The 12,772-nt window shown below is 38.7% G+C and overlaps 1 long non-coding RNA gene across 1 annotated transcript; it reads left to right on the top strand.

The window, feature by feature from the left end:
• The first annotated feature begins 371 nt into the window (after positions 1-371).
• LOC104859253 lies at positions 372-6,579 on the top strand. Its single transcript, XR_779319.2, has 4 exons — positions 372-518; positions 3,287-3,390; positions 5,212-5,308; positions 6,411-6,579. It is a non-coding gene; the product is annotated as an uncharacterized LOC104859253 (long non-coding RNA).
• The last annotated feature ends 6,193 nt before the right edge of the window (positions 6,580-12,772 follow it).

Genomic DNA, 12,772 nt, shown 5'->3' with positions numbered 1-12,772 from the left:
GTTTTACTTAATCTAAGAAAACTATTTAAAAGGGTTTGAGGACAAATACTCATTTTTTAGTAGGAACTATGAAATCAGCATTTGCTCATTTCAAGTTAGTGTCGCATGGCAACATTCTGTCCCCACAGTAGGGGAAATGTCAGATGCTACAATAATGATAACCTCAAATGCAATGAATTAAATAGCAGGGAGTTTTCTCTTTCTCTCAGGTCACTTTCTGTGGTGAATATAATAAGTGGGATCCCACAAAATCATGCAGTAAGCTGAGGCTGGCACAGTGTCTCTGCCACTCCACAGCACGATTTTACTAACTGAGTTGTTTGACTTAAACCTGTCTCCATACACAGACCAAAGACCAAAGTGGCGTCTGTACCTAGTGCACTGTACCATAATTTGGTGTGTAAAGGAGTCGTAATCTATGCTAAGAGTGTATCTTTGGAACTGAATCTCAGCCAATCACAGCAATTGGGCATCAGCAAATCACTGGCCACCAACTGATCAGACCACATCTATATAAGGTAAATATCTCATTACACTTTGTCCATGCAATGCAGAATACAGTGGTAGCCAATCAGGTTGTTTCTGTACATAACTTGCTTCTTGTCTTTGGCTATAAAAATAATCTGTACATATGATGGGGTAGGACATTTTGAACCAACTTTTTTTTCTCACTTTAGAATTATTTCAGCAGTTTACTTAAATCCAGATAAGAATATATAATACAGCATAACAGAGTATGTAATTAGAAATGTAATTATATATTGTCCAATAAACATATTTCTAAATACTTCATACACATCAGCACGTTTCATCTTGACACCAGCTCAGAGGGAGACATCCAGTCTTTTTAGATGAGCAAACTGCATCTGAGAAGGTAATTTCTTACAAAAAGCTTTGTCGCTACAGTTTTCCAGTAGCGCTTCGCCCACACTACGCTGCCTCTGTTTCTTTATTCTGAGCAGTGGTCTCACTATATTTTTTCCCCATTCCTTTCCTCTTCCTTCAAACCCCTTTCCCCTCCTTATCTGTTTTCATTTTTCCCCTTCTATTCTCTTTGGCTCTTGTCTCTTCTTTCCTCTCCCCCCTCGTTCTCCCTTACACTTGAACATTTCCCAGTATCTTCTGATTTCCCATTATCTATTGTACATTTTGGTCGTTATTCACATGTTTGGTTTCTTCCACCAGCGAAACAATGTGATATTGAAATACATGTGTCTATTTTATTTCATATAACAATATGATGTCAAGATGCATCCGTTTACCTAGAAATGTCTCCAGCTTACACTTCTTTATGGCAGAATAGTACCCCATGCATAAAAAAACCCACATCTTCTTTTTAAAAATTGTATTGGCACATTTTAGATCAACACCATGATCACAGTGATTATAGGGAACTATACCTGTACATGTTGTATCTTCCTTTCCTTTTTGCCCCATTGCCCTCTCCTCCCTTCAAACCCTCTTCCTCTCTTTATTTACAAAAGCCTTGTTTCATTTTTCCAACTCTTCTCTTTTTTCTTGTTTTTTCCTTTATTTCTCCCTCCTCTTTCCTTGTTCCCCTTCCCATTTGAATAATTTCTTCCCATTTCCCAATATATATCATACATTTTCGTCCTTATGTAAGCTTTTGGTTTCTCACACTGGATAAACAACGTGACCTTTACTCATGTGTGCCTGATGTGCTTCTCTTAAGAGTATGGTCCCACGCTGTATCCATTTGCCTAGAAACGTGTCAAGCTCACCCTTTTTTATAGCAGAGTAGTACTTCCTGATTGTGGGGTCTCAATCTCCTGCTCGGTGCTACAATGCAAGGCTAGACCAAAGACACAGGTACAGACACAGAGTTAAAGAAATAGATTTGGGGATCCAGGATGGCCAGTGCTAAACAGACTCTGGTCAGTGCTAACAAAGACCCTGGTCAGCCAAAGCCATTGATATTTATTGGTGACATCATAGTTAGGCCAGGGTAAAGGGGCTATGTGTAGTTGCTAGGGATATGTTGTTGTTGTAGGCAAGGCTCCTGAAGAAAGAAACAAAGCATTCTTGCATTAGGAATGGAACAGACAAAATATAGATTGTGGTTAAAAATTAACCTTGTCCTAGTTAAAAAGGTTTTAATTTTGGCAATGGAATTTGGATGCAAGTCACTCTGACCTCAGCTGTGTGTTGTCTCATATGAAGCCCATAGCTTCACAGGCCATTTCTATGGTCTCTGCACGGCCAGTAGTGGGGAACTGATATTGGCCCACACGCCATTCACAATGCCCCTGTGAGCCGTGTGAACTTTAGTCAGACTCACTTCTTAGAAGGTACTAGTGGAGGGGTTAACTCTTTACAGATTGCATTGCTCACAGCCTGCTTTGGGCATAATCAATGGGGCAGTCCCCACAATTCATTGAATAAAAAAAATACAGCTTCTATATCCATTCATTGATTGATGGGCATTTGAGCTGTTTCCAAGATTTAGCTATTGCAAGTTGTGCTGCAATATACATGGTGCACATATATCGCTGTGGTGTGATGCTTTAATTCTTTTGGGAAGATACCAAGAAGGGGAATAGCTGGGTCAAACAGAACCCCTAGTTTCAATTTTTTAAGAAATCTCCACACTGATTTCCACAGTGGTTGCCCCAGCCTACTCTCCCACCAGCAGTGGAGAAGGGTTTTTTTCTCCCCACAGCCCCATCAGTATTTGTTATTGGCTCATTTCTTAGTAACAGCCATTCTTTGTGAAGTGAGATGGAATCTCAGCATTCCAACTTTTGTCTGGAATGCCACCCAGTCCTAGAAACTTTTCTTGTTCAAATAAACTTTATTACATTACATTTATCTTAGATTTTTCTTTAACCATTTTGAAACTTCATTCGTGACTATTTGAAGCTAGTGGGAATGGGATGCTAAGGAAAGGTGGATTTTCAGAGTAAGAGATTTGCCTTTAAACATATGAATGCAAGCTTCCGACATTTTGTTGTTGTTGTTTCTAACTTGGTCATCTGCTCACAAATACCTGCAAGGAATGCTGAGAATTATGTTCAGCCAAGTGCTCAAAAGAGAGCACATTTGAGGATAATCACAAGTCTCTTTAGTATTTGTGGTAAAACTTAACATATGTTACCAGGTTGACAGGAATGCTTTGAAAAATCGCATCGGTTTCCAATTGCTTGTCATCCAGGGATTAAACATGTTTTAGAAGTCAGGATTTTTGTTTGTTAAAAAAATCCATAAATTACATGTGTTAAAGGCTTGGTCCTCCTCCTGACGCTATATGGAAATTTTAAATTTTAAGGGACGGAGCCCATCAAGAGGTCCTTAGATGGTTGGAGACATGCCTCGAAGAATATAGTGCAATCTCCGCCCCTTGCTCTTTTGCTTTTCATTCTCAGCTATGAGGTAAGTTTTGCTCTACCATATAGTCCCCAAAGGATGTCTTGCCTATCTACAGGCCCAAAAGAAATAGGGCCAGTTCTCCATGGACTGGAACTGCCAAACTGTGAGCCACAATACACTTTCTTTGATTCTATCAGGTGTTTTGTGATAGTGATGGAAAGCTGACAAAAGCAGGGAATATACTAGCATTGCATTAATCTGATGAAGAAGACACACACATTAAAGGAAGATACAAGTGATATTGTGGTATTGAAAATACCATTACTCTTTCATCCATGTGTGACTCTCATCGAGACTGACCACAGGCTCTCTTTCCTGTTGGTTGGGATCCAGCCAGGTAATTGCCTGCAAGCAACGCCCTGCAGTTTCTGGCTCCCTTCCTTTTTGGAGGAGAAGCTCACAACTGCATGCACTTTCCACTGGTTGCCCTTGCTAACTGTCCCTTAGTGCTCACACACTGATGAACTCATTTGCTTCTCTGCAGTTAGAACATTAGGCCGAATGTTGAAGCCATCACCCTTTGTTTATTCTAAAGAAAAACTGGTTCAGACAGAAATATCATAAAGCACATGCTTGCTTCTGACCAATGTAAGCTGTGTGAATTTTCTACGCCTCTTCTGGATGATATCGCCTTCAGTTCAGAAGACTATGACAGAACTGAGGTTGGAAAATATACCAAAGAACAGCATGATTTGAGGTCTCAAGGCTTCTCGGAGCAGTTCTAGGTTAGCAGAAAAATTGAGAGGAATGTACAGAGATTTCCCATAAACTCTTGCCTCAATGCAGAGCACAAATCTCCCAGCAATCAACATCCTCCACTAGGCTGCTACATTTGTTAATAGATGATGGATCTGCATTGACACATCTTTATAAATCAAAGTCTATAGTTCACATTATGGATGACTCCTAGTGTTTTTTATTCCACACAAATTACAAATGTATAAAGACATGAATAAATTTAGTAAAATATCCTCTGTGCTCTGCAGATTCACCTGACTCTCCCAAGTAACCCTTAGTAGCCGTGAATCTTTTACAATCTATAGTTTTATGTTTTCCAGAGCGTCATACAGTGGAGTCATACAGCATGTAGTTAGCTAGAATACTTTGGACTAATATTAAAATTCAGTGGGAATTTCCTTTATGTTAGAATAATCTGCTTTTTCAATTTTTTTTTTTTTTTTTGTATCAGGGATGGAACTCAGGTTCTTGCACTTGCGAGGCAGGTGGAAGAACCACTGAGCTAAATCCCTGGCCCTCAATCTGCTTTTTTGACTGTATTTTCTCTTGTGTCTTTGTGAGACATCACACTTTCTGCATCTCCATTTTGTCATTAATGTAGGGTAGGATTTTCAGTTCTTACCATCTGTGATGTGACAAAATTCTATGATGCCTGACTTCTGAAACAATTTATGTTTAATAATAACTCAGTAGGTTACTATCTTATTCCATTTCTTCCTGAGGAGGATCTGATCAGATTACTCATATAAAAATACATTCAGTTCTTTTATTATTCTTGTTTTGAAAATGCAAATTTGTTCCAACACAACTGAGGTATCACAGAACGATTTGAGCATAATATAAATTTCATGTTTGTTTATGCATGATTTCATCCACAAGAAACACTAGAGGAAGAGAAAACTGCACCCAGCTGGGCCTGGCCACTCTAGAATGCACAACACACACACACACACACACACACACACACACACACACATACACACACTCCTCAAACATCTGCCAGCTATTTCAATGCACTGCAAATGTTACGAGCCACACCCATTTACATTTGGCATCCATAGCTTTCTGCCTGATTTTCTTTCCTAGCCGCTTTGACAACCCTCCTTCGTTCACCCCTTCAGAATAATTTATCAGCTGCAATCCGGATGCCCACTTCCACAGCAAGCTTTAGATATTTCTCAAGGTAAAGTGCCATATTTCTTGGAGCATTTGCGCATATTTTAATCATTTAAAACTGCAAAACAGCATTTCTGTATTTATTAGGCTCCTATTCTGTTTTTAATGTGTCAGCTTAGTTTCTAAGTGTTGTGTCCACAAACTCATAGAACTTGGTGGTTTTTATTGCATTATTTTGCATACTGTGATTTTTGGAAACACGTACGTTATTCTAAGCAGAACTGACTGTATATGACAGAACAATAAAACAGAACTTCTTTTCTTTAAGATTTCAATGCTGGGGGAATCTATGCACCAATATCCTCAGTTTTTCTTATGCTAAACCTACAAAGCAGTTTGGAAAAATAGCTTCTTCATTTACTGTTGCTTCAGGTGATCCATGGTTAAAGAAGCTGAACATATTTCAAAATTGAAGACATTAAAACAAAAACAGCAGAATGGAATTAACTTGAGGTCATTTCTATACCTGAATCACTTACAAAAGTGAAGGGAAACTCAATTCAGAACCTTTCATAATAACTGATTTGGTGAGTGTGTGGGAAGGGAAATTACTGAACCACAGAAGTTCAACTAAGTACAAACAGCTAATTCATAGCCGATCACAATCTACCAATTGGTCCTTAACTATAGCACTAGGTATCTGATCAGGTCCAAAAAAGGCAGATATTTATCATTTCCCAATCAAGTAATTTCCTTGCTTCACACTCAGCCTATTAGAGCTTGCTCATGCTGCTAAAGGCAGGCTCTCTGAACCTCTTCTGGGTTTGAGTGATGCCCAATTCACAAATCCTTTAGTGTTCAAGTAAAATCCATCAGATTTCTTTTGTTTAAAGTTATTTTTTCTCATGGAGCTTCCTTTGAAAAGAGTAAACTGAGCACTAGGATCCTTGCATCATTCGTCTGTAGAGAAGAACAGGGCGCTATACATACCCCTTGTCTCTTAAGTAGGGTGTCAGACCACTGTGTATCTGTGAAGTCTGTGGTTATACAATGTAATGACGTCTGTCTCATGCCTGAGAAATGTCTACAGCCTGGTGGAATTGGTGTAACACACGTCATTAACATGAAATTTTGTGTATCTGCCATGAGTGCTTTGTGTCATCATTCAGACCATAGTTCCTGAGACACGAGAAGAAATAATAATGAAGACCTAGAGGAGTTGCGGACAAAAATGTAAGGACAGGAGCAAAAAGCAGAGGGAAGAGAAGACGCCACTCTTCTTGCTTTAAAGATGGAAGTAGAGATCGCAAGCAAAAGAATGCAAGTGGGACTAGAAAAGGCAAGACGACAGATTTTCTTTTAGATTTCCCATAAAAAATCAAGACTTTCCAATGCCTTGATTTTAACATATTAAAGATGATTTGAAACTTCTGAGCTATAGGATTCCCAGATTAAAAATTGCTTTAAATCACCAAATTTTTGTGATTTATTATAAAAAGCAACAAAATACTAATACAAATTAAGGGTATAAGCAGGCCGGACAGGGTGGCGCATGCCTGTATTCCCAGCACTCTGGAGGCTGAGGCAGGAGGATCGCTGTGAGTTTGAGACCAGCCTGGGCTACATAGTGAGTCCCGGGTCAGTCTCAACTACACAGCGAAACTCTATCTCAAAAACAAAACAAAACAAAACACCCACAACAACAAATTAAGGGTATAAGCAAAGAAGGTATGGGGAGAGAAAGACCTTCAGTTCTCATTTGAAGGTAAAATTACAGTCACATTTGTACACTCAGGGACAATCCCAGGGCTGAGGCTGACCTTGCTTAGGAAGAGAATGGGCACAGGCTGTAGTGCTGAGATCAGTTTGACAGTGTCACAGCCAATGGCAACAGAATCCCAGTCCAGGGAGACTAGTGATGACTCTATGGATGGCACGTTCTGTTTGGTATTGACAGAATCTCTTTTTGTATGTGAGTAAAATGATGTTGTTTACTAGCAGAGTTGAGAGCCTAAAAGATTTTTCAATAAACTCCTAAAAGCTCATTAGAATTGGGATCAATTTTATGCAGTCTGATTTGGGTAGCATCCTTTTATTGTGAGAAGCAGCGGCTCGCGAGCAGTTCGCTGTATCAGGAAGAGGGAGAGTTATCGAGTTATTTGGGTGGAACAGACTGTTGCATTGCCCGACCTGAGTGGACAAACAGGCTGAGATATCCCAGTGGGTTGGGCCTTTCTGTGCGGTGATGGAGTCAGTGAGTGGAGAGCTAGGACGGGGTCTTCTCTTCTCGTGCTTCCTCCTCTGTTCTCCCCATTGTCCTTTCCTCCTTTTCTTCTTCTCCTTTCCCCTCTCCTGCCTGACTTTATTAAAATATATTTTCTCTTCTGGTGTATATTCACTCATGTTTCTCCCTATTTCGTCAGATTTGTTTCAGTTCCTCATTCTCTCTGAGACACATCACGGGAGTTAGGTAGAACCAGACCGTTACAAATCCTTCACATCCTAGCTGGCTGGACATTGCTCAGGGCTTGGCATATTCTGAATAATAAAACATGTTGCTTTTTGCTTGATCTTCTGTTTATTTCTTTAAAAAGTACTTTATTAGAGCATATTAATTTTACAAAATAGTCACTCTCAACATGTTTTAGACACGTGTAAAAGCACATTTCAATCATATCTAAGCTGGATTATTCTTTTACAATACACGTCATAGTGACTGATAAAAATATCACAAACCTGCTATTTCAAAATACAGACTCAGAAAATCCCACTACAAATTTAAGCAAAGGAACACTTGGTTGACAATTCATCCTACAATGTAAAATATCAAGGACTTCTACTGTTTGATGGTCAAGAAAGAACTGTCTCCAGAAAATTCTGATGAGATTCTCTTTAATTAGGAGCTCAATAAGAGTGTATACTTACTTTTTTACTAGGAGCAGATTGAAGTATTGCACAGCGCTGTGGGTTGGATACGCTTTCTTCCCTGGTGGTTCATGTGTTTGTTGGAAGCTTGGTCCTCAGTGCAGTGGTACTGTAAGTGTAACCTTTGTGATGTGGATCCTAGTGGCAAGTGATTAGTTTACTGGGTGCTGCCCTCAGAAAGATGGATACTGCATGCATGGAGAAATTTGGTCCCGAGACAATGGGTCATTATATTTGTCTGATTTGTTTTTCAGTAATGGGAATCAAATGCAGGGCTTTGCTTATGGTAAGCAGGAGCTCTACCACCAAGTTACGACTCTACCAAGTAGGTTGCTATAAAGAAGACCAAGATGAGCCTCTTCTAGGCTGTGGTTTCCTGTCTTTCTGTGTTATCTCTTTTGCATTCATTCCCACCGTTGTCATACCATGGTGATACCATTTACTATGAGGCCTCATCAGAGCTGTGATGAAGCCAGCACCATGCTCACAAACCTCCAGAACCATGAGCTAAATAAGCTTGTTTTCTTGATAAGGTACTCAGCTTCGGATATTTTGTTACAGTAACATAAAACATATCACTAAAGGTACTGACAGACATTTTATTTCTTTACCATGGTCATCGATTTTATTTTTATTTGTTTGTTTGTCTGTTTTGAGACAGGGTCTTGCTATGTAGTTGAGACTGACCTGGAACTCACTATGTAGCCCAGGCTGTTCTCGAACTCACAGCAATCCTCCTGCCTCAGCCTCCCAAGTGCTGGGATTATAGGCATGTGCCACCACACCCGGCTATTGATTTTATTTTTAAATAGCACATTATCTAGCAACTAATAAATTAGGCTTTTAATAAATTTTACGAACGTGGAGTCAGAATAAGGGTTGAATCTTTACTGTCTTAAAAAAGCTTTTGAATTTGGGCAATTTTCCTAACTGTTGTAAGCTTCATTTGTTCAACTGAGCTTTCACTAAAGATCTGCAATGGGTGTACAACTTACCTGTCCTGCAGAAATAATATGTGAGAGTCCCTGCTCTGCAGGGAAACCATCAGTCGCTAGTTTCCTCAAGTGTCAAAATTTGAATAGTCCCATTGTGCAGCATATTGTGAGGATTAAGTGAGATAAATTTTTATGAGACTGCTTCATGTTTTGAAGAAACTCAATAAATGTTAATTTCTTTCTTTCCCAGTGGCAGCCTAGTGGGAAAGAAATTTTTCAGTTGGGAAATCTTCATTTGTGTTTTTCAAATAATGTTAAAATTGCCTCGGGGATGACTGGCTCTGAATAACAAGTATGAAAACAATTTTAGAATGAAGCTTGCTTCCTGGATTGGAGAAAATTGCAGTGAGATTTTGGTTAATATTCAACATTTAAAAATAATCTTGTTGTATGAACAAATCTAGTGTATCCCATCTTATTGTGTGATGAGATGTAGTGGAATATACTTCTTCACCATTGACAAGATCAAATGGGAAATAGGAGAGATTTTGAGAAGAATTAAGAGAAATACATATTAATGTTTTTAGGCTTCTAAAAGAGGCTGTTCCAGTCTATGTAGTGACAGTTACAAGAGAGTTTAAAAAAAAGATTTTAATAATCTTTAGCCTACCAATACTATAATCCCTGAGTCACAAAGGGCAGGATTAAAGTTTTACTCATAGCAAGAACATTTTTTCCATGAGAATTAGAGAGCCATCTCCAAGCAAAAAAAAAAAAAGCTCATTTGAAGGGTCCATTTGCTTCTTTCGTGGATATATTAAAAAATCCCCACAACCATCATAAAGGAAAGACTGATTGAAAGAAGGAACTGTTAACACTCAGCCAGAAATCATCACAAAACCCCATAGTTGAACAAGGAGAGATTGTTGGTGCTGGTGGCACCGAAAGAAGCCACACCTTCAGGAACCCTGGGGCATCTCAAGAGTAAGGTAACAGAAAGGGCTCACTATGGAGTGTCAAGCTTGTGCTAGGTAATTTTTGATGAGTAATCAATGAAATATGTTCTCTTTTTTCCTGATTCTCTCAGAAAGCAGTAGAAATTCTATTAAAATATCTTAATTTTTTAATCTAGGAGGCCCCAGACATGGGGCAGGGTTGAAATTCATAAAGACGGTCATTCATGCTATCTGGGCAAAGAGGTGTTTGACACTATTGAGGTGTGCACAAGGTTCTTTTTTTTTAAAATTGAGTTTATTGGTTCATTTTAGGTATACAGTACAGTGTTCTTGTTTTTAATCTGTGCTCAGATATGTTTCTGGAGTGGTCTTGCTTTTCTCTTCCACCACCACAGTCACACGGAGCCCGGTCTGATGCTGGTACTTTGTGAAAATGTTTACATTCCTTAGAACTTCCGGTTGTCAGAGCTACTCCTGACCACTGTGGGGGCTGCTTTTCTCCTTCTTGCCCCGTTCACTCTTGCTCCTGTGTTCCTGGCCCTAGAGGCCCACTAGAAATGAGCAGTAGAAAACTCATTAAAGAAGAAACCTTTAGCCATTGAGTTTTTGACGGATCTAAGGCTTTTAAGTTTGAAAGATGAAGAAGAAGACAGTCTGTTAACAGGAAGGAAAAAAGAGGGAGCAAAGGAGGAAGAAAGGGGTTAAACAAGGAGATTAAGGTTAAATAAAGGAATTGAGAAGGACAGGAGCGACAAAAGAAAGGTCTGGAGAAATACTTTCCCGTCCAGGTTTACAATGTTTTATCACGGGTTTGGCACAGGAATATGTAAGTTACATAGAACTTATATGGGGATGTTCTTTTGAAATTTGTCAAATCTAATAGTAAATAATGTTCTGAACAATTTTCATTGCAGTTTCATGTGTATCTTATCAGGCCAATGTAGGAAGTACTTGAGAAAGGGACAAAATCCCTTTAAATCCATCTCTCTCGTGAACTATTTGAGACAGCTCTGTCCTGTCTTTAAACAATGGCATCCTAGTTTTTCCATTTATCGTTATTTGATTTCCACAAGGAGCCAAAGAATTAGAAATGAAGACAAGGGAGAATGGACACTAATCAGGAACCAGGAGCGAATGCTCCCTATACCGCAGACAGCAACACCCACAGAAACAAACTGGAACAAATGACGAAGTGTAATCAAGAGGGAAAAGGTAGAGCTTTCACAAAGGGCTGTGTCATATCCCTCTGTGCTCGCTTTCCTTACAGGATGAAAATGAACTTTTTGATATAGGAGCTGGGAAATACAAAAATTATTGTTTGAATAAAATGTTTAGATTAATTATTAATATGAGTTTTTAAATTCCTATATTTAAATTTCAAATATTTTTGTGTCATATATGGTCACTTCCCCAAATTAGTAATTTTTTAAGGCATGTTGTACAGGAGAGGGTATAAAATGTTTCGGTGGTGTCAAAAGACTGTTGCAGATGTGCATTGCCCTGAAGCTAAAATTCCATGCAGGACATGATTTTTTTTTTTTTTTCAGCCAAGAGGCATTTAGTACATATCCTCATTCTGGCCTTCCAACACTGCCACAAAGATAGAAGGGCAGTGGTAACAGAAACAGCCAGTATGGTCACTGCAAATGAGAGTTCATAGGAGAAAAGGCAAGGACTATTAGTGTTTTCAGCAGCACATAGCACATTAAGAGGAAACACAGCCTCCCACAGAAATGATTGATACGATAACCACGAAAATCACAGGGTTGGAACAAGTGTCTAGGCAAACACTAAAATTGGCTGGATTTAAGAATTCCCCATAAAGGAAAGTCTGAACGGCAGGCAATATGGGGTAAGAGGAGTGTAGAACACACAGCCAGGATCCATGCAGACTTGAGAGCATCTCCATCAATCACATTTTGGAAGAAAAATCTGTAACATGATTTGCTATATTCTCAGCAGGTAAAATTATTTTTGTAACTAAGCTGGAAGCCCCTATATCCATTCCACTAAATACTAAGAATAGTTTTAGTTGTTCTTTAGAAATTCTTGTCAACATCAACAAGCCTTTAGGTTCTTCTCTCTTTTCTGAATGTGGTAAAATAAGAAATAGTTACTTCCTATAACCTTAAAAATGTAATCTTAAAGGATCATTCAGTTTGAATGACCTAAATATGTTACACATTTTATTTTTTAGGTTGAGAAGGACTTTTGCATTTAACATGTGAAATCAACCCCCAAAACAATATCACTAAATACATCTTGAGATTTTTATAAATAAATCTAAGATCATATGACCTTCAGAACATTTATTTTAGATTCTAATTAAATGAACTTATTATAATATTTAATCCAGGGGGTGAAGCGAGGGCAGGGACAAGGGGAAAAAAATGAGAACCAAGATCTGTCATGTAAAGGTATAACATCCCAATAGTGAATGTAACTGTAATGTATACCTAAAATGTACCAATAAACTAATAAAAGAGAAAAAAAATTTAATCCAGGTAAATGGTTCAAAATACTTAGAAGAAGATACAGTATTACAGACTCCTTTTTTGGCACTATGTTGAACAAGTGATCCTGAAGCCTTCTGGCTGCAAAGGCAGGAAATCAAATGAGCCAGTATCAGAGACAATGTGAATCCAGGGCAATGCCCAAAGGCACCAGATATGTTGGAACACGTTTTTGCCTTGGAGAAGATCAAGGAGGCTGAGT

Source organism: Fukomys damarensis, unplaced genomic scaffold (assembly GCF_012274545.1).
Source record: "Fukomys damarensis isolate Sample0158 unplaced genomic scaffold, DMR_v1.0_HiC HiC_scaffold_18, whole genome shotgun sequence".
NCBI classification, from domain to species: Eukaryota; Metazoa; Chordata; class Mammalia; order Rodentia; family Bathyergidae; genus Fukomys; species Fukomys damarensis.
Note: the sequence above shows the minus strand (reverse complement) of the source record. Positions and strands in the feature narration are given on the sequence as shown.